Source organism: Mastomys coucha, unplaced genomic scaffold, assembly GCF_008632895.1.
Source record: "Mastomys coucha isolate ucsf_1 unplaced genomic scaffold, UCSF_Mcou_1 pScaffold1, whole genome shotgun sequence".
Classification (NCBI taxonomy): domain Eukaryota; kingdom Metazoa; phylum Chordata; class Mammalia; order Rodentia; family Muridae; genus Mastomys; species Mastomys coucha.
Window position 1 is genome coordinate 55,751,138 of NW_022196891.1, and position 21,749 is coordinate 55,772,886.

At 40.8% G+C, this 21,749-nt stretch overlaps 1 protein-coding gene across 3 annotated transcripts in view; it reads left to right on the forward strand.

Annotated features, from left to right (window-relative positions):
* Astn1 (astrotactin 1) overlaps nt 1-21,749 on the forward strand; it is a 316,570-nt gene that overhangs the window by 160,616 nt on the left and 134,205 nt on the right. The gene's annotated exons all lie outside the window — the stretch shown is intronic.

Genomic DNA, 21,749 nt, shown 5'->3' on the forward strand with positions numbered 1-21,749 from the left:
GCCTCCCAAGTGCTGGGATTAAAGGCATGCGCCACCACCGCCCGGCTGTGATGATTTTTTAAAAGCAGTTTTTGGGTCTTGTTTTGAATTCTGAGAGCTTGCTTTCTGCATTAGGCAAATGGAGAGAAGGTTCAATAAATGCTAAATAATAATAGCAATCAATGAGATAGGGAAAATCAGGGAGAATTCAAGGCAAAGAAATGTGGGTGAGGGATTGATTGGATTGTAAATTAGATCTGTGTTGGCAGCTTGACAATGTGAAAAAAAAAAACCAAACAAACAGACAAACAAAAAGACCAATGTCATTTCTGACATTGTCTAGAAACTCTCACTCCTGGGTCAATGATCAGCCCCTCTATATGTGATCCTGATGAGACCAAACCTAGAATATTGAGTGCAGGTCTGGACTCTCAAAGCAATAAATATGGTGACAAATGGGTAAGAGTTTGGAGAAGAGCAATAAAAATGATTGAGGAGCCCAAGGGAGTGATTTATGATAAACTCAACTCTGATGACTTAGCCAGCTGATGACTAGTCAACGTGTGATAGATGCCCATGGCTGTGGAAGAGGGCAAATGTTCGGGAACCCAGTTGAAGTTAAGGTATAAGGACAAGAGTAAATGAAGTCAGGAAAAGGAAATATGGATCATAGGTCATCAGAAAAGTTAGGGAAGTGCAAATGCCAGGAGATTTTTGTGTTAGTGAGAATGAAGAATGCCTTGGTTTGTGTGGAATATGAGCTTTTACCAAGTAGGCAGTCCACAAATTTTAAAGGAAAATGTTTAGAGAAGAGAGTAGAGGACGGGTTAATAAATGTCAGGTTAAGTATGATATGAATATAGAATGGCCTTCACTAGTTAAATTCTACATTTTCCCCTGACTGTCATTCCTGCTGAGTTGTTCTCACAGTTGCTGTGGAGCCAGCCTTTGGTTTATGTGATGACTGAGAATCTTAGCTGCCCATGATTCTTACTGAGTTAAGTGTTGTAAGAGGTGATGGATAACCACCTCTCTATCTCATAGCCTGCAATCTTGCCTCTGAAGAAAACAACTACAAGATATCATTTCACGTTTGTTCTAAATGATCCAGCCTGGCCCTCTGCCTGTGATTGGATTTGGTGGTTAATCACTCAAGCTTCCACATCCCTAGCCTTGCAGACATGTCGTGTGAGGATGGGCCTGACTTCACTTGGTAATTGCAAAGCCTTTGTTATTCCCTATGGCTGGATGTAGAGACAGTCTTAGGATGTAGACAAGAGCCTCAGGGGGAAATGGTAGAAGTGCCAGCACCACTGTCCTTAGGAACAAAATAGACTAAAGCACTGAGCTGCAGACCGACGAGAACATTAGCCCCAGGAAATAGACAAAGACACCTAATCTGTCATCTCCATCTCTAATTACCATTATTCTATGATCGTCACTGTCTATGAGGTCTCATTGTGGACAATAATAAAATTATAGAACAACTATTAGCAAGATGGAGAGGAGTGAGTATCTTGAAGACATTGGAGCAGGAGTGATAAGCAGCTTGAATTTATATTTATAATACGATGCCAGACAAATGGATGCAGTTTTCCTCCGGAAATAAAAACATAAGTGAAAAGTAGAAGATGCCATACATTGTAATTTAAGTCAGGATACCAAACTAATGTAATGTTTCTTTAGATGATTTTCCCCAAATTAATCGAAATTGGTTTGAATGTAAAGACTATCATTTGAACTGAAAACTGCCTGACAGATTTCTAAATGATGATACATATTAGAGCGTTATGGGAAAATCAATGGTGAGTCTGATTTTCCTGGAATTTTCATTTAATGTTCTAGAAGGTGAAGGTGAACAGTCCACAGAAGGAGTACTTATGCTCCCCTCTTAACATTCTGATATGGCATACATTAAGACTGCAGTAGGTTTATTCTAGGCAGAAGACCCAAATCCGTGTCCACGAATGGTTGAAGTCGTTTGTGAGAAATTAAGGTTGATAAACAAGGGAAAGGTGGCAAAAAAGCATCTGTGATTTCCAGAGAAAGAAAGAAAATGAATCAAGGACATTCATATAAAGATACATACAAATGGATGCTCTGTGAGGAAGATGAGTTATATCTGAAATGCTCGGCAGCTGCTGCCTGCTCTAGTTCATTGAATCCTGTGACAGTGTGTGTGTCTGTGAGTGTATGTGTGTGTGTGTGTGTAACTATGTTTGAGTGTATGTAAATATGTCCTATCTGTATGATTGTACAGTATGTGAATGTGTGTGAGTATGTGAGAGTATGAGTGTATGTAAATATGGAGTGTCTGTATGATTGGACAGTGTATGTGTGAGTGTATGTAAATATATGGTGTCTGCATGATTGTATAGTGTATGTGAGTATATGTAAAATATGAAGTAGTGTCTATATGATTGGACAGTATGTGTGTATGTAAATATGCAATGATTATACATTGTACATGTGGGTACATGTAAGAGAGTGTGTATGACTGTGAGTGTATGTAAATATGTAGTGTCTGTATGATTGTATAGAGTGTGAGTATGTGTGAGCAAAAGGACATGTAAGTAGGTAGTATTTGTATGATTGTACAGTGTGTGAGTGTGTGTACGAATGAGCCAGTGTGTTTAAAGAATGGTTCTCACCCCTATGTTCTATCATCTACTCTTCAATTCATTTGTATTTTTAGTAAATGTTCATCCCATTACTCTTTAGGTGAAGGACACGTGTGGTTGCTATGGCCAGGAGTTTGTGTTCTGCGATAACTAATAGTGCACATAGGAAAATGGGCATGTAATAAACAATTGCAAATAGTTCTAAGACCTACCAGGAGAAAGATTTGATCAAAGATCAATGAGAGCAGAGTTACATGGTGACTCAGATAAAGTTGAAGAACTGTAATAGAGTTTCATGGAGAAGCCAGGTTTTTTAATTGTTCTATTTGATAAGTACAGACATGAGGAACATGGGTTTACAGGAATGGTAGATAAGTAGTTCAATTTAGTTTAAAAGGTTCTTGCAAAAGCTAAAGGGGTAAAGTTAGCACAATGGGTGAAAGTAGACAAATAGAAGAGAATGGCTGTGAATTAGAGAGCCTATGTCTAAAGTCTACTAAATACTTACATTACAATAGTGCTGGTACCTCAGTCCTACCAGAAATGCCCAGGAGAGAGCAAGCTGTTTGAAACATTCGTGTATTGATCTGCATACTAAAGCCAGCTGCTCCAGCTTGCACAATTGCAGGGGTCCAAGTAGAAGATTATAAAATAGTCGAATTCCTTGCATAAGCAGAACATTTTCACTAAAAGTAAAATTAATTTCATGACAACTTAAGGAAAGCTGTGGATAGTAGATTTCTAATGGGTCATTCAAAGATCATGAGATGTTTGAAGAAACATCCCATGATCTTTGATGCTGGCAACAAAATTAAGCACTCTTGGTCAGGACTCTGTATCATTCGGTTACCAGGGAGAGAACCCAGAGCCGAAGCATCCAAACCAGGGCCCAGGTCTCTGTGTCTTCTGTCTTCCCTGTGTGACTTTTCCAGGTAATTTTTTGCCCTCCCGTCACTGTGCCTTCATGATACGGCCTGAGCCTGTTGGAGGCTGCATTTGATATTTGTTTGCTAGGACAGCCAAGACAAATTGAAAATGTTCACCAATGAGAAATGAAAACAGTAAATGAGGGTGGAAGAAGCAAGAGATTGATTTACATGAGAATATCGGAGAAGAAAAGAGACACCCAAATTTATTTAGATACTTCGGAGTTATTAAGAAAGGCCATAATAATGGCTTTTTGTTAAATTAAAAGTGTACTCAAGGGCCTCTAGATACATCTTTCAGAATACCACAATTAGATTAAATTCATGCTTTTGGAGATCCCTGGTAAATAATAGTCTGATTACTTATTCTGGCATCTCTGCTGCAGAGGACAATACCAAGGAGATTCTCCCATAGAGAAATATAAAATATCACTGGGTTTCAATGCTGAAGGATAAAGACAGAGTGATAACTCATGAGATGGTGAGAGACCTGCTGAGAGAAATGAGCAGGTGTTCTTCCAAGGATTTAAAAGCTGTTGTCAGGAATGACCCTGCTCACAGGACATCTCCTCTTTTCATGGCTGCCCAGGGAGATGACCATACATACAGTTCCTACTACCCTGCCTTAAACTCCTGGTGAACCACGCTACCAGCCCCGCCCAGGTTCCCTCAGATCTGAGGATGAAACACACACACACACACACACACACACAAACTTATTTTTGATATGCTTTAGCTCAATGGCCGAACTCTTGTAAGCCTTCCTCAGTCATCATGCCCTTCTTTTCATTCCCAGCTCAGCACCATAAATCTGCCCTCAACTCAGTTGATCTCTAATCTCTCGCCTGCTACTCCAGGCCCTGTCGAGGAAGCCACAGATGGCCACTCAGCCCGAGATCTCACATGGCTGATGGCTCTTTCTCGCTCTAAAACATGGTGAAATACTTCTTAACTCTTTCATCTGCTAGCCTGCCTGTGGGAAAACTCCAAGTCCTGCCTATTCTGCCCAGCTCATTGGCCACTAGCATCTTTATTGATCGATCAAGAAACAATTGGGGAGCAGAATCTTCAGTGTTCACATGCAGATTCCCAATCAAAACATCAAAACTACCCCCTACATGACACCTTTGAGAGGACAACCTCAGATACAGACTCCCTTACTCATGCATGGTCCACACTCTCCTAAGATGGCCTTGTCATTGTCCAGGTGCTCATACTTCTGTTCCTGCAACTTCTCCACTTTTTTTTTTTGGTTTTTCAAGACAGGGTTTCTCTGTCCTGGAACTCACTCTGTAGACAAGGCTGGCCTCGAACTCAGAAATCCACCTGCCTCTGCCTCCCAAGTGCTAGGATTAAAGGCATGTGCTACCACTGCCCAGCAACTTCTTCACTCTTATTTATGCAGTAGAGAATCCAAGATGATAAGGAATAATGTTTCCATATATACCCACAAAATCCACTGTGTGTGTGTGTGTGTGTGTGTGTGTGTGTGTGTGCGTGTGTGTGTGTGTGTACTTGTCTTGTATGGGTATACTGTATGTCCATATACATGTCCATATACACTGTATATCCATGGACGTGTAGGCCAAAGATTAGCACTAGGTTTCTTCCATAATTGCTTTACCACATTACTGGTTGATATAGGGTCTCTAGCTGGACCTGGAGCTCACCAACTGGCTTGCCAGCAAATTCTAGGGATTCACCTGTCTCCACTTCCCAAAGGTGTGATCACTGTTGTACTTACTTGCCATGCCCACTTGACTACTTCAGTTGTGTCTGCATGACAGGTCTAAAAAACCTGATCCTAGACCCGAGGCGTACACTTTACGGATGCTGTTTTAGACCCAGTGTGTTTTAGATGGCCTCAGATGTACCTCAACTACTGAGCTGCCAAATTTTTCATTTCTCTTTCACAATGACAGTAAAAACCTCATGTCATTTTTGAGAAATACATTCAGATCCCACACTTCTTTGTGTTGACTCTGTTTATCACCTGCCGAATTCCTTGCCCACTAGGCCAGAACTTTCATCACTCCGCGGAATAAGGGGTCCCTGCAGAAACCCAGTCCGTGGCACTTACTCCCTTAAGCCCAGCCTTCTATGTAGGTTCTATGGAGCTGAGCTCAAGCCCTCATGCTACTAATGTATCATCTAAAGAGGTAAAAAACCTCTTCCCAGCTACGCTAGAGGCCACTGTGTGGCTCTACTTTCATGCTGGATTTGGGGCACAGTCTGAACTTCATTGAGCATCTGTGAAACTCTTTAGGACTAACAGTAGGTAGAGTGAGAGTCCTTAGTGACCCAGTGTTTCCTGAATTTGGGGCACCTATTTCTAGCTCACAACCTGGCCTTTCTTTTACCCCACTGCATTGCTTGTTTCTTTGTCACCAAGGCCATTCACCTTCCCCCAACTCTTCAGATAAAACACACAGCAAAGCCACCAGCTGGTGCCTTATCTTTGGTGCCTTGTCCCCTGCCCTCCAGCCCAGAACTCAATGTCTGTGCCCAGTTCCTGTCACTGCCATGCCATACACAAATGGGATTATCTTCCCATTAGCTCCTCAACCCCATCTCTAATCATTGTCACTAATTCCTAACAAGGGTTTCAATGAATTTATTTGCCAGTTTATTTGTTTTTCTTTTCCCCCCTTCCCTTCTGCTTTTGTTTGGCTTTGTTTTATCACTTCCTTCTGTCTCCCCCTTTTCCTTCAGGAGTCAAAGGCAATGTTGCTGACACGTTCCTTTTCAGTTCAGGGTTAGAATAGTCGAAAGGAGTTCTTGAAACAGTCTAAATCTCCCGAATCCTTCTCTGAAGGAGCCGTCTGCAACCTGATTCCACTGGAAGTCAATCCACAGAATACTCCTCACCCCCAAATAACCAAGCCAGAACTTGAAAGTGACTCATGCATGACAGAATGTGCTCTAAGGCTAAGCAGGACTCATGCCCTGATCAAGGGATGGTTTGGAAAACATACTCTTGGGGATTTTCTCAAGTGAAAGCAGGTTTTATTTGACCATTTTTTAACGATGAAAACTATATGGCCGGTCATGTAAGTCTAGGAGGCACTTTGTCCTTTGTAGATAGATGAACCTTGCCTATACTTTCCAAGACACGGTGCCTCTGGGACAAACTATGTGTGTCTGACCTGCACAACAGCCCTTGTCGAGCTACCCTCACTGTAAAGTCATTTTGGATAAAGCCTTTGACTACCTTCTTAGAAGCAACACTTATAACCATCTTGGCCACTTGTAGTTGACCTTAATGCAAGCTTTGCCAAAGTGAGAGGCTCCTACATGCCAGCACAGTCCATGGACCAATTACTCATACATCCCATTTCTGACTTTGTCATTTGATGATTTTAATTTCATTGGTTCTGGAGTGGGCCTTATGAGTATGTAGGATATTACTGTTATTGGTTTGGTTTGGTGTTTAATAGGGATGTAGAGGGGTGTGTGTGTATGTGGATATGTGTGTATATGTGTGTGTGTGCATGTGTGTGTGCATATGTGTATATGTGCATATGTATGTGTACATGTACGTGTACATGTGTGTGTGCATCTGTGTGTGTGTGTGTGTGTAAATATGATTGCACATGCATTAGCATGCAGAGACCAGAGAATAACCTTGGGTGTCATCCTAAAGAATATTGTTCACCTCTTTGAGGCAGTAACTCCAGGCCTTCACTGGCCTGGAGTGCTCCAATTAGGCTAGATTGACTGGCCAGCACACTTCAGGGATGCTCTGGTCTCCATTCTCTCAGTGCTGGAATTACAAGCACTAACCATCACAAGCAAGATTTTCATGTGGATTCTGGGGCTTAAACTTAGATCCTCATGCTTACAAGACTATGCTTTATTAACTGAGTTGTCCTGTCAGCCTCTGGGTACATACTTTTAATACTTTCTCTCAAATGACTGTGAAGCACAGCCAAACTTAAGAAAATGTCAGAAGCAAACACTTTCCAGACCTTGTGGTAAACAGGAGCATCTCATATCAGTATTCTGCCTCCTCTCAGAGAAAATAAGAGTGGGTTTGTAGACTAGTGACTAAAAAGTTGTTTTCATTTTACTGATTGGGAAGTAGAGAGTCTCAAAGGTGAAATAACTTATCCTAGACCACAGAATTGGTGGCTATGCTATATAGTAACAACTGACTATTGGAGATAAATCAATTGGGAGAATATTTAACAGAAAGGAATGAAAAGCGTGTAATAATCTGAAAGTTGGTTATTAGCTCTAGGTGGGCGGTAGGCTTGCTTGTGCTCATTTCCTCTCTCAGGCAAGGTAAGCCCATCTCTAACACAGGCTGCCCCCCATTTGAGTGACAGGTGTTCACCTACAGTGCTGCCTAGCCTCCACAGGAGAGCTAACACTCTAACACATACTGCCTCTGCCTAGTCCAGTCAAGGCACCATGAGACTTATTTTAAACAGTGCCGGAGGTGGGAATACTCATATTTCCTCCAACATGACCACCAGGGTGAAAAAAAAATCAACCTCAATTTACCCTCCCATCTGCTCAAGAATGGAAGATAAATTGTTTCAATTTTATAGAAATGAATGTTTTATGTCTTGCCTATGCTTGCAGAGAGTGTCCTGAATTCATATATTCTATTGAATGCATGGATGTTTTCCACTAAAAATGCCCCGTAAGCCCTCAGTTTCCTTGGGTTCCCATTTGAAAACATTAGGCAGGTGACTGCTATGATTTTTCTTCCTTTGAGAAATCTGAGGTATTTATCTTTTTTTGTTAATCAGTAGAAAAAGAAATGCACTCATTATCTTATGTTTAAAAAAATGACCATTACATTTGCCACGTGTGTGCATTTCCTTCCAATTTCGCTTTCCGTGCCTCGAAAGTTCTCCCTGCTACCACCTTCGTCCATTTGCATATAGTTTATTATTTCTCAAGGTTTAACAATGAATATGTCTAACCTTTACAGTCACGAAAAGCAGGAAGGATACAAAGCAGATCATTACAAGTATCCTCAGAGTGTATTATTTTTCTCAAAATTCTCCATAAGGAAGTTAGTCTCGATGTCTTATGGAAAACTCTCAATTTTATAACCTGTTATAGTGAGCTAGGAGAAATAAGTGGTTGTTAAGTCTAGCATTCAGGTCCAGTCTTCAGTACACACTTCTGTAAGTCAGTGTAATAAAAAAGCCGTTTGTACAAAAAGTAGTGGCATACACCTTTACTATAGTAGTACAGTACATCAGTATTCACAAATACTGAACAATTCTTCATGCAATGTTAATTAATTCTTGTCATTTATTGCATGGAAGACTAAATACAATGCTGAATAGTTTTTTTTTTAAGTGTATCACTATAAGAGGCTGGAGACATGCTTTGGAGGGTGAGAGCACTCTCTGAGCAAACACAAGGACCTGAGTTCAAGTCCCAGCACAGAACCCACAACTAACCTAGGCATGACCATGTGTGCCTTGAACTGTGGAGGGTACAAACAGGAGCATCCTTGGGGTGTGCTGGTTGTCATATTAATTCCAGGTTCAGTAGAAGACTTTTCTCAAAGGAATAAGACAGAGAATGACAGACAGGACACCAGCATCATTCTCTGGCACCCACAAGACTTGCACACATTTCTATATATACATTACACATACACTCACACATACCTTCCCAAAATAGAAATCAATAAATAAACTTTCTCTCTCTCTCTCCCTCTCTCTCTCTCTCTCTCTCTCTCTCTCTCTCTCTGTGTGTGTGTGTGTGTGTGTGTGTGCATGTGTGTGTATGTATGTGTGTGTGTGTGTGTGTGTGATGTCTTAATTGAAATCCTACAAACTGGAATTTTTTAAGAGATGGGCAATTAGTGATATTTATACCACCTACAATTTCTGGGAAAGCAATTTACATAAAAGTAATCTTATGGTTTATTCTTCCCAGACAAGTAGTTTAGATCCTTTTTCAATCACTCATGCTATAATTATTTTCCTAAGCTTTAAATGTGATATATATATATATATATATATATATATATATATATATATATAATTAGAAAGTAAACATTTTGTCACTACATATCTCATTTTAAATCTGTTTCCTTCATATAATAAAAGAAATGCATACAGCAGAAAAATACATGAGGAAAAAAATAGCAGCAAAAATAAAAGAAATCAGGTCACCTAAAATTTCATCCTCTGAAGTAAAAACACATACACACACACACACACACACACAGAGAGAGAGAGAGAGAGAAAGAGAGAGAGAGAGAGAGAGAGAGAGAGAGAGAGAGAGAAAGAGAGAGAGAGAGAAAGAGAGAGAGAGAGAAAGAGAGAGAGAGGTACAAACATACACATACCACACATACCACATACACATACCGCACACACACCACTTACATACCACACACTACACATACTACATATAACACACACATACACATACTACATATACCACACACAACACACACATAAACACTAAAAAGTTTATATTATTACTTGAGACTCAGTGCTACAGTGGTCAGTATCAGAGAGGCTGACCCCTGACTCCGGTATCCAGGTTGCTTGCATTATTCCAGAGTGGAGTTCAACAACTGGAATCATCTTTTTCTTTCTCAGTGGTCTCCTTTCACCCTAGTTTATTAACCCTTCCACACAGTTTCCAACACTAGGGTTTGCATGACAGCTTGAGGAGGTATAGCCAATGCCAAGCCTGTCACTCATGCTTGGATTTTGTATTTAAGACCTTTGCATTCTGGAGTCCCTAGACTTCTGTTTAGAGAACTGTGAAATGAGGCTACAAACAGCTACAGGAGCCCTGAGGTTGCATTAGCCCAATTAGCTCTAGAGATGCAAGTCTCCCACAGGGCTTCCCAGATGCTAGTTCTCAGCATGGAGTCTGTCCATCCATGCTGATGTACTGCAGGGACTCTCTTCTTTATAATCATGTGAGAACACTGGCTTTAAGTGGAATCAGGGTTTACTACTGTGAGATGGTCACCAGAGGGAACAGTCAACTCTGGGAAATGCCGACCTTGAGTTGAATTGACATTACCAGCGAATCATAACTCTTCACATACCTGTTATTAAATCATTCCTTGCCTTCTGCTTTGTGGCCACAGGTGTGACATGTGTGATGATAATATTCATGATAACAAACTGGGTTTTACATAGACCTTGCAGCCACCCATCTGCATACTTGGATTCGTGACTTTTCGTGTGGTGGTGGCAAAATATCTAACAAAAGCAACTTCAGGATGGGTTTATTATGGCTCACTGTTGGAAGGTGGAGTCATAGTGGGAAAGGTTAGGGGAAAGGTGGCCACACACATTACACCCACAGTTGGAAAGAGGAGAGAGATAACTACTAGGACTCTGCTAGCTTTCTCCTTTTTTATGTAGCCTGGGACCCCAGCCCAAGGGATGGCGCCACCCCCAGTCAGTATGGTCTTCTTAACTCAGTTACCTAGGTCCTGCATATCCCTCAAATATATGTTCAGCCCCTGGAGCTTTCTAAGTCATGTGAAGTTGACCATCGATTTTACTAACACACTACTGGATGAGATTTAATTCTCACTTCAAAACTTTAAGGGAAGACTTTTGTCCACATTTTATAGGTAAAAATATAAAATCATAATAGTCTCTACAGAAGACTTTCTTTGGTCAAACCCTTCAAGGGCAGTTGTTCTCAAGAGTTTTGAGATGGAAATAGACAAGGCTATAATTTAGCTTTAGCTTTCCAAGGACAGACTTCAGAAGCTGAGGCTAGAGTCAAGCGGTAAGTATGTGTTCTGAGTTGAGAATCTCTCAGAATGACAGAGCATCCTAGGGAGGATAACAAGTCACTAGAGGGACCTTGCTGCAGGCCTAAACACAGTAAGTGCCATTGGCCTCTGTCCAATTCAGGTAAAATGGCACTTCAGCTAGATACATTTTGAGGGGCCCTAGGCTATAACTGTCTGTGGGGACAGGCGTTTGTTGCTGAGTATCTTCATGCTATTCTTAGTGCAACAGCATGGCTGGCATTTCAGCCATTATGGTCATCTTAGAACAGGGCATGCAAGCACCTATAGGTGGTGAATGAAACACAGAGACAGGGCCTTGCTCTAAGCAAATTTCAGAGTCCATGTCCAGTGAATGACATATTTTTTACCATCTGAAAAACAGACTTACCTATTTTATTCATGGTACTTGGCCTAGGGACAAGGTCACCTGAGGCACACTCAGAAGTTTTTCTTTCAGGCATAGTCTTGGGAATTCTTAACAGACTGCATGCAGTTGGTCAAACTATTTCCTGCTAGCCAGGAAACTGCATTACCTCCTATCCACTAGACTTGATATTTACCCACTCATTTTATTATTGTATTTTAGGTGCTAGGAATTGAACTCAGAACCTTTTGCATGCTAAGCAAGCACTCCACCATTGAGCTCCCTCCCTAGCCCTGACCTGTTTACTTTCAACCTTTATGGGAAACATTATAATATAATGGAAGAGACAGGGTCTGACAGACAGGCTCAAATCTTTCTTTTATGTAAAAGACCTTTGTGTTGTGGTAATTTTATGACTTTTATAAGCCATGATTTCATAGTCATTAAAGATAAAAATGTCACCTATTCAGTAAAATTATCACAATGATTATTGAGAAGATATAAATAAGATGTGTTGTACTCAGTAATATTCATAAATGTGTAAGTTCTGGATCGGTATACAGTGAATGCTAAAATCATGTTTAACATTAGTTGTGACCCATTTTGTGCTCTTTGATCTTTTACCAAATGGTGCAATCTTAATGTCAATTTGGCAGGTAAGTTTGGCCAAACATACCACCAGAATGTAATTACACAGTAGAGAAAAGAACATTTCATATGTCACTGCATTATCATACCCTAACGCACTGCCAGGAACGAGAGGGACTCAGTCAACATGTATGAAATAAATGAAAAGTGTGTGCTCATCTTATAAATCTTTCCTGGACAAAGCCAGTGACCAATTTAGGATTATCAAGTTTGAGTGTGTTTTAGGGAGATCTAATCAGGCTTGTGTTTTCTAAAGGTAGCTACAGGTCTTATATAAAACCTTATTAAATTTTAGTTTCTCTCCTGGAAGGGGTGAGTCACATATCTAATTTTAGGGACAAGAATGGGAGTGCATCAGCTGGCTCACTGACAAGTCTAGAAGCTCAGTGTTGGGAGCCCACATCAAGGTCAGATTATCCAGTGTGCTACTCCATGTAGCAGATGGCCTTTCAGCCACTGTTTGAACATCATTTTTGACAGGGATCATGGTATTTCAGGAGGCAACTCATTCTATTATTGTAATACAGATCCTTAAACAAAACTTTGGGCTGAATGAAAATATGTTTCCCTGTGACTTTCACCTATTTGGCCCGTTTTGTCCTTTGGAAGAAAAAGGAATATATTTATTCTCTTCTTCTATGCTCCACTCCTAATTTCTACGATAGATTGATGTTGATTAAAAACTATGAATTTTTGTACAGTGTAGAGTGGATGCTTGAGAACAAATAACATTTTCAGATGTGGGCTGGCTGGATCTTAAGTTTTCTGATGTTTCAGAATATTGTGTACAGGATAACTATTTTGAGACATTTCTTCTCAAAGTGTATAAATCTTCCAACTGTTCTCTCTTCCCTCCCCATTGTGTGTGTGTGTGTGTGTGTGTGTGTGTGTGTGATGTATGATATGTACACATGTATGTAGAGGTTAAAATTCTGCATCAAGTGTTTTTCTCAGGTATTCTCCACTGTGTGTGATGTATGATATGTACACATGTATGTAGAGGTTAAAATTCTGCATCAGCTGTTTTTCTCAGGCATTCTCCACTGTGTGTGATGTATGATATGTACACATGTATGTAGAGGTTAAAATTCTGCATCAGCTGTTTTTCTCAGGTATTCTCCACCGTGTGTGATGTATGATATGTACACATGTATGTAGAGGTTAAAATTCTGCATCAGCTGTTTTTCTCAGGCATTCTCCACCATGTGTGATGGATGATATGTACACGTGTATGTAGAGGTTAAAATTCTGCATCAACTGTTTTTCTCAGGCATTCTCCACCATGTGTGATGTATGATATGTACACGTGTATGTAGAGGTTAAAATTCTGCATCAACTGTTTTTCTCAGGCATTCTCCACCTTGTTTTCTTTGAGTCAGCGTCTCTCACTGAACCTGAAGTTTACTAATTCTGCTAGTCCGGGTCCTTCCAGTGAGCTTCAGGGGTCTGCCTGTCTCTATCTTCCTTGTGATGGAATTATAGATGTGCACTGCCTTTAAAACAGTTCAGTTAGACTAGTTAGCAGTATATTTTAATTTTCTTTTGTAATTAGCCTTTTATTTTTTCAAATCATAATTTCAACATCCCACCTTTCCTTTCTTATACAACCCTTTCTATATGACCCTTCTAGCTTGTACTCTCTCCCAAATTCATGGCTTCTTTATCTTTGCTTGTTTGTTTTTTCGAGACAGTGTTTCTCTGTGTAGCCCTGGCTGTTCTGGAACTCACTCTGTAGACCAGGCTGGCCTCGAACTCAGAAATCCACCTGCCTCTGCCTCCCAAGTGCTGGGATTAAAGGCCTGCAACACCACTGCCCAGTGGCTTCTTTCTCTTTAATTGGTTGTTAAGCATATATATGGTATATGTGTATGTCTGTCTGTTCCTAATTATGTAAGCATAGCCTACTCAGTCCATATGATATTACTTATGTGTATCTGGTTTTAGGAGTGACAATTAGTATTGAATAGCCAACAACAAAGTGACTGTTCCCAGGAGGAAAGTACTTCCGAGCAGTTTTTAGCTGCTGCAATTCTTTGCCTAGCCTTGAGACTGTCAGTCGGTGCTATCCTGCTAGGGCTTGGGAGTGTTTGGATTATAGAAAACTGCATGATCCATATGTGGGCTTTAATACAGAGAGCTACACTACTACAGACATTGACAAAGTATATGTGCCCCGTGGTCCCTACAAGTGCGGAAGGGAGACCACATGTCATATACATCCTCCTAAGTGACGAACTACTCTGCTTGTTTACATCGTTTATCTAGTGTGGCTAGTAACAGGTCATATTTACTAAGTGCTTTCTTGGTGGCAGGCATTATTTCTAAGTGCTTTATGAACATGCATGTCTGTGCAAGTTTTGGAAGTGAAGAAACCAGGATACAAGGGGTTACATAATTTGCATGTGATTCTACTATAGCACCAGAAGGAGGGATGGTGATCTGTATGTGAGATCTGAGGATGAGTGTGACCCCAAAGGATGCACTCAGCAAGGTCTCTGAAAGCAGCTCCTCCCAAGGTGGACCCAACATCTGTCTTAGCCCTACCAAACCTCTGTTCACACGGCCCTCCTCACTCAGGCTCAGGACAATTCTTCCCTCTAGTTCTATAGTTTTTGTTTTTTGTTTTTTTTTTTTAAAGCCCAAATAACTGCTCTACCATAAAAACCTTCCCAGATCCCCATTTGGGAGCCACCTCCATCTTTGGTTGATTCATGCTTATTGTCCACTCTCCTGTGCCCTCTTTGTCTTCTGCAGTATCTTGTCTTGACAGTCGGTTAGTTAATAAGGCTTTGGAACAAGGGCTTATTATTGAGAATGCTTCTCAGATATACACAACGGATGTCCAATAAAAATTAAATAATGGCTTCTAGGGAGATTCCTGGTATGATGAAATATGTACTCACAGGATAGATATTTATGTGTGGGTCATGATGGAGGGACTATTTTTGTTTGTTTACTTATTTGGGGGTTTTTGTTTGTTTGCTATCTACTTTTTAGTAATCTAGAAATATTCAGATCCAGTTCATTTCAGAGACAAGAAGTTTTAGTCTATATGGAGTTGAGCCAGAAGAACGTAAGAGTTAAAGACTCCACAGATAGTCTGAGTCCAATTCCTGACTCTTCCCCTTATTAACTACCTACTTCCCTCAAGCAAATCCCTAAGCTCACTGCATCTCCACTTCCTCCCCTATGAATTAATTAGTAGTGACTGTTTCATGGAGACCCCATAAGAAGTGAAGTCATCACTCAGAGTTCACAGAAGACTGGCTCTAAAATTTATGAAGGTGTATGTCCCTGTAACATTTACATTTGACCTGTGTGCATCCCCTTATATTCTTTAAATTATCCCTAGCTTACTTATAATAAGCAATTACGCTGCAAACACCCAGTTGCTATGTGCTATGCTGTGTTGATTAGAAAATAACAAAACGGAAGAGGCTGTGCTAGTTCAGTATATTCGCAGTTCTCATCAGGTTGCAGAACTCGAAGGCTGACTGTAAGTGACAGAACCAGGGAAGGCAAAGGTGAATGGCTCCCAGACATGGTTGGTCACAGCCATGCCAATAACATTGAATGGTTATTCCTTTTAGAATGAAGGGCTCTAGCATCAGACACAACACTTTCTAAGGAAATGGATTTTAGAAGAGGGGCCTTGCTTCCACTGTTCAAAATTTTTGAACTTCAGCCCACTGTCTAGCAGGCCGTGGACAGCCTGGGTTTTATTTAGTTTAATTTTTGACTTTTTTTTCCTTTTCTCTGCTAGCTTCAAAGACAATCCTGCTCTTCAAAAGCCCTGTCTCACTCTTCTCCAAATTGTGCTTTGCACTGGGCAGGGGAGGGTGGTGTTGGACACAATATTCTAAACCCAGGCCTCTTGCCTAATTACACTGCAGTCAGATTTTTCTATGGAAGCCCCCAGCATGGCAGATACCCTCTTTGAAGTCATTAGTCTTCACAGCAGGGGGAGCACATCATCAAAGACTCTGTTTCCCAGCACCCCCTGCTGCACCCTTATGCACCAGAGGATGCGGGGAGAGGGCACAAGAAGCATATACATGCATTAAGTCTACTGTTTTCTGGGCCTAAACCACAAATCCTTTGAACTGAAACTCGGGGAGGAGGCCGATGATGCTATCTCGGAATTTTCCCCCATTTTTGCTATCTTCAATTTAGAAATTAAATTTACTATGGCCTGAGATATAGAATGTAGGGCATGGTTGGAGTTCGAGTTGGTAACCTAAGGCACTGTGAGATAGGGGTTGGTAAGAAAAAAGAAATGGTTCTGAGGATGGAGATATTGAAAATATGATTGATAATCACCATAGCGGTGCAGCTGGAAACAATCTCTCTCCCTCCCTCCCTCCCTCCCTCCCATGCCTTCCATCTGTGTGTGTGTGTGCATGTGTGTGTATGTGTGTGTATGTGTGCATGTGTGTGTGCATGTGTGCGCATGTGTGTGTGCATGTGTGTATGTATATGTGTGCGTGTGTGTGCACATGTGTGTGTGCGTGTGTGTGTGTGTGTATGTGAATGAGAAGATTAGTAGGACATTAGTTTGTTTTGGGTGTTGTTTTGGTTGTCTTTGTTCATAGTGTTTTTCATTTTTTTGTTGGTTCTTTAGTTACTGGGTTTTTTGTTTGTTTGATTGATCTTACTATGACTTTGTGTTTTACTTTTTATTTAGTGAAGAGCTAGAGAGCACCTTCATTCTAATTTTCTGTCTCTTTACCCTCCATCCCCTTAAAGCTATTTGGCTAATGTGAATAAAATAATGTTTAACACAATTCTTTTCCCAAGGCCATATTTTAAATTTCTGTACAGATTTTGGCATTAGATTTTAGTCATGATATCTTAGGACTCTAACCCAGACAACATACCCTGCTTTCTTAGGAAGACCCATGGTGGCACTCCATCATAAAATTCTTAACGAAAGGAAACTGGTAGGGAGGCCAGGCCCATGGGATACCTCCTCGAAGTTTAGCATGGAGGATCCCATCCACATGTCCCTTGAGTGGCTCTCTCAGACAAGGACATAGACTAATCTATAAGACCACAAGTCTCTGGGAAGGAGCTTTATCTCTCATTGTGTCCTTTGACTGGTGACTATCTGGCTCCCACCTCCTTAATTATCCCCAAGTCCTTCTTCTGCAGCCACCAAAAAGATTTATCAAAAAGATCTTCCCATTTCACATTTTGCCTCCAACTTATCTGTTGTCTCTATGGCCCTACCGAAAAGAAATTTGAAGCTGTCAAAAATGAGTTACAAGCTTCCCCTGTCCACATCTCTGCCAAGCCCTCCAGCCTTCTCATTCCAGTCACTCTCTGCCTGAAATGCTGTGGCCGTGAGTCTGCTGCAAAAGCTGTGTATGTACTATGCTATGCCCATATCTCTACTACCTTTGCCTTCAGATGTGCAGCATTTGGGAGCCACCTTCTACTTCTCTCCCTTTCTGGACACCCAAGTACCTTCTTAGTGTTTATGTCTATATGGAGATGCTCTTTCTGTGATGCCTACCAATGATATCCAGTCTACGAGAATCCCTTTTGCCTCTATTGTTATCCTGTTATATACATTCCTGTCTATGTTATTGGTTTCAAATGATAATTATAATAATCTGGTACCTAGAATCACTGGTTTGTCTGTTTCCCTGTGCCCCTGTTACACCAAGTTGCCCATTCAGGGTTATGTCATTTTAGTTTTTATAACTCTGTGTTGTTTCCTGTCACATTCATTACTAAGCACCAAGTAAATGTTCCTGGAGTGAATAAGTGAATGGCTGCACTTGAGGTTAAGCATGCAAGCTCTATCAAACCTCTGTGTGACACCTGGTGTTTAAGTCCTCCTGACTCCTAAGGAGAAATCAGTATTTTATAGCATGGTATCCTTTTATGACTTAATTCATTTGTCTGCCAAGCGGCACTAAAATAGAGCATAGTTATTACTTACTCATTTAGAAAGCCCTTACTGATGTCTCTGGTATTATCTTAGGTACCTGAGAAAAAGAGATAGAGAATAACAACTAGCTATCATTCAGGGCTTATGATATGGTAGGCCCTGTTCAAAGCACTCAATTCATCTAGCCTCTATAATGAACTTATAAGGAGCTTCTGTCAATGTCTATCCTCATTGTATAATTGGATAAATTGAAGTGCAGATGCCCCTCAAATAATATTGGTGGTACATCCCAATAAGCCTAAACCATGCCAAAAATTCCATAGGTCAAAATGTATTTAGTCAGGCATTGTGGCTCACACCTCTAATCCCAAATACTCAGAAGTATAAAGAGAAATTGTGAGTTTGAGATTAGTCTGGATTACATAGTTAAATCCTATAACTTCCCTTCCCACACAGTCACTTACTGCTCACGACCTATGAACCCAGTTGCTTAGTATTGGAAAGTGTTACTTATTTACCTGGCAATTGTGTGGCCTGACTGGGAGCCATGACTTTGTCCACCTTCATGGGAGAAAATCCCATTTCACATTATTTCACATATTTCACATAAAAATCCAAAACTCAATACTCAGAATTCAAAGTAAACTTTCAACTAGTTGTAGTATAGCCCCCTACATAAGCTCATGTGCACTGTTAACCATCCTGAACTAGAAACTACCTGTATGAGATTGTCTTAGCCTAAGCCCCTAGATCCAGCTTATATAGGAAGATGCAGCCCCAGAGCAATTAGAGTGAGGGGTCAAGGTAGCTGAAATTGGCAAGAAAGAAAATTAAAAGCAAGTTTTGTGCATTAGTTATCTAGCCAAAGCTTTATATAAAGACTATTTTGGATATATACTATATAGCATATGCAAGATTTTTAATGCATTTTGACGTGTAATAAGAGCACAGAATGGGTCACTTATAAGCACTAGATGTTTTCTTAGCTCTAGAGGCTAGGAAGCCGAATGATGTTAGCATTTGGCAATGGCTACTTGTACAATGGCAGTAGAGCAGGAAACCTCAAATAATATAGCACACATAAGCCAACTCACTTTTCCGGGAAGTTTGCTCTAGAGCTCTAATTCCCAACCTGTGGGTTGGGACCCCTTTGGGCATGGAACAACCCTTTAGAAATGTCACCTAAGGCCATGGGAAGACACTGATATTTACAGTACAATTCATAGAAAGATTACATTTATAAAGTATCAGTGAAAATAATTGGGGGTGGGAGTCACCACAACATGAGGAACTGTACTGAAGGGTCACAAAAAACATTAGGAAGGCTGAGAACTGTAGCTGTAGAGATGGTTTACTGATTCCTGAGATAACACTCTTAATACTGTTAAGACAGAGATTAAATGTTAGCATTGATTTCTCTCTGTCTCTCTGTCTGTCATCTATCTATCTATCTATCTATCTATCTATCTATCTATCTATCTATTCATTTATTAGTTTGTTTGTTTGAGGCTTTTCAAGACATGGTTTCTTCATGTAGCCCTGGCTGTCTTGGAACTCACTCTGCAGACCAGGCTGGCCCCAAACTCACAGAGGTCCACCTGCCTCTGCTTCTTGAGTGCTGGTATTAAAGACATTGGTCACCACCTCCCAGCCAGAATGAATTTTAAAGGGGACAATTAAAATCATACCAGGCCTCCTCAAATTTGTGTTTTTCTCACAAAATAGTTTCATTTCTTCCAATAGCCCCAAAGTCTCAATGCATCTTAACATAAAGTCCAGAATTCAACGTGACAAGTTTCATCTAATATGGATGTAGATTACATTTGTGTGATTCATCCGGAATCACATTCCCTCCCAGTGGTGAGCCTGCAAATTTAAATTTCCTGCTTCCAACATGCACTGGTAAGATAGGTACAGAGTAGCATTCCTGTTCCCAAAGAAAGCAATAGGCAAGAAAATGGGCCAGGGAAGGAAGTGGTTCCAAGGAACCCCAACACCTAACAGGGAAAACACTGAGTCTTAAGGCAGAAAGATGTTCTTCAAGTTCATGTTTTGCAATCGGGCACATTAGACTTGGCTCCCAAACCTTTACTCATTCTGTCTTTATATCTGGGTCCTTTCTCTAGGGTTAGAGTTTCATTCCTTTAGCTCTCCTAAGCTGGCACTTCCTACTGGTATCTTTGCCATTCTGGGGTTTTGAGTGTGGCCTCATCCCCAAAGCCTCACTATGCAAGAGCCTCTTGCAGTAGCTCTACTTCTTGGGCAAGCCTTCATCTGGACACCTCCCCCTCAGCGTCCTTTGGACTCCTACCCAGGATAGAAGGATGATGTCTCTCTAGTTCTTACATTCAGAGAGTTTGAAGACCTAAGATTTGGACATGAGGACTTTGCCAAGATTTGCTAGATCTACGTTCCAGATCAGTAGCAAGTGTGATATAGGTCAGTTTATACCTGGCTTCAGTTAAGCTATGGTTTAGAAAACCTGTCCCAGAATGGAGAGCACTGGCCCCTGGAGGTTACAGGCAATGAACACATAGATAGTCTCCAGATCATCTCTTAATAAACTATTCTACCCTTCTAGATCTCTGAGCCTATAAGGAGAAGGTGTTGGGTAGTTCAGTGCCTTTGCCCTTTGTTTGAAGGCAGGTCTTCCTTTATTTGAAGGCAGGTCTACGGCTCCAGTATTTTTCTCTCATGCATTTTTTTTTCGATCTATGTAAACCCAGGATCCAAATTCTCCTAATCTGATTACATTTTAATTACACACTTCATCTTTAAATAATTTCTCTGTTCTTGATCTCACTGTATGTGACTAGAATAGCCATGGAAAAGTAAAGTGTCGATGCCTGGGACCACTTACCCTGGTTTATCACTCCTAAGTTTTGCCTTCCATAAAGTTCCATATAGGACACGGACACAACTTTATTGAGTTCTTTGCAATTGTATGACAAAGGTTACCTTCCCTACAGTTTTCAATTGTTCACACACACACCCCCCCCCCGGTCCCCTGCAGAGACCTTGTCCTGCTTCCATGTACTTGAGTTCACAGAGATTCATGTGCTCGGAATTTCAACCCATTGTTGCAATGTTGAATTGGTAAACACTTTAAGAGGCAGGAACTGTTGGAAGGTGGTCAGGTCATAAGGCAAGGCAGGATGCTGGTCTTGCAAGCCTACTATGACCTTGAAAGACTACGCTGTCATGGAGTGAGGCATTCATGCGTTTTGTCTCTTCTTGACGAGAGTACATCTAATGCACATATCATAATAAAGGCCTTCACTGTCTCTATCAACAATCCAGTCACAACTGTGGAGTGACCTCCAAAAGACTTTACTACTACTTCTATCTCCAAGTCCTTCTTCATTGGAATCGTCTCAATGCTACAATCATGGGTCAGTCTACACTTTTCTTTCAATTCATCTATCCTTTTCACATTGTCCATTTCCAAAGTCACACATACCTCAAATGTTTGGCATATCATTACCTCATCTATTCTTGGTCAGTTTTATACTGCTATAACAGAATTCCATAGGCTAGGTCATTTATAAACCATAGAAGACTTTTTTTT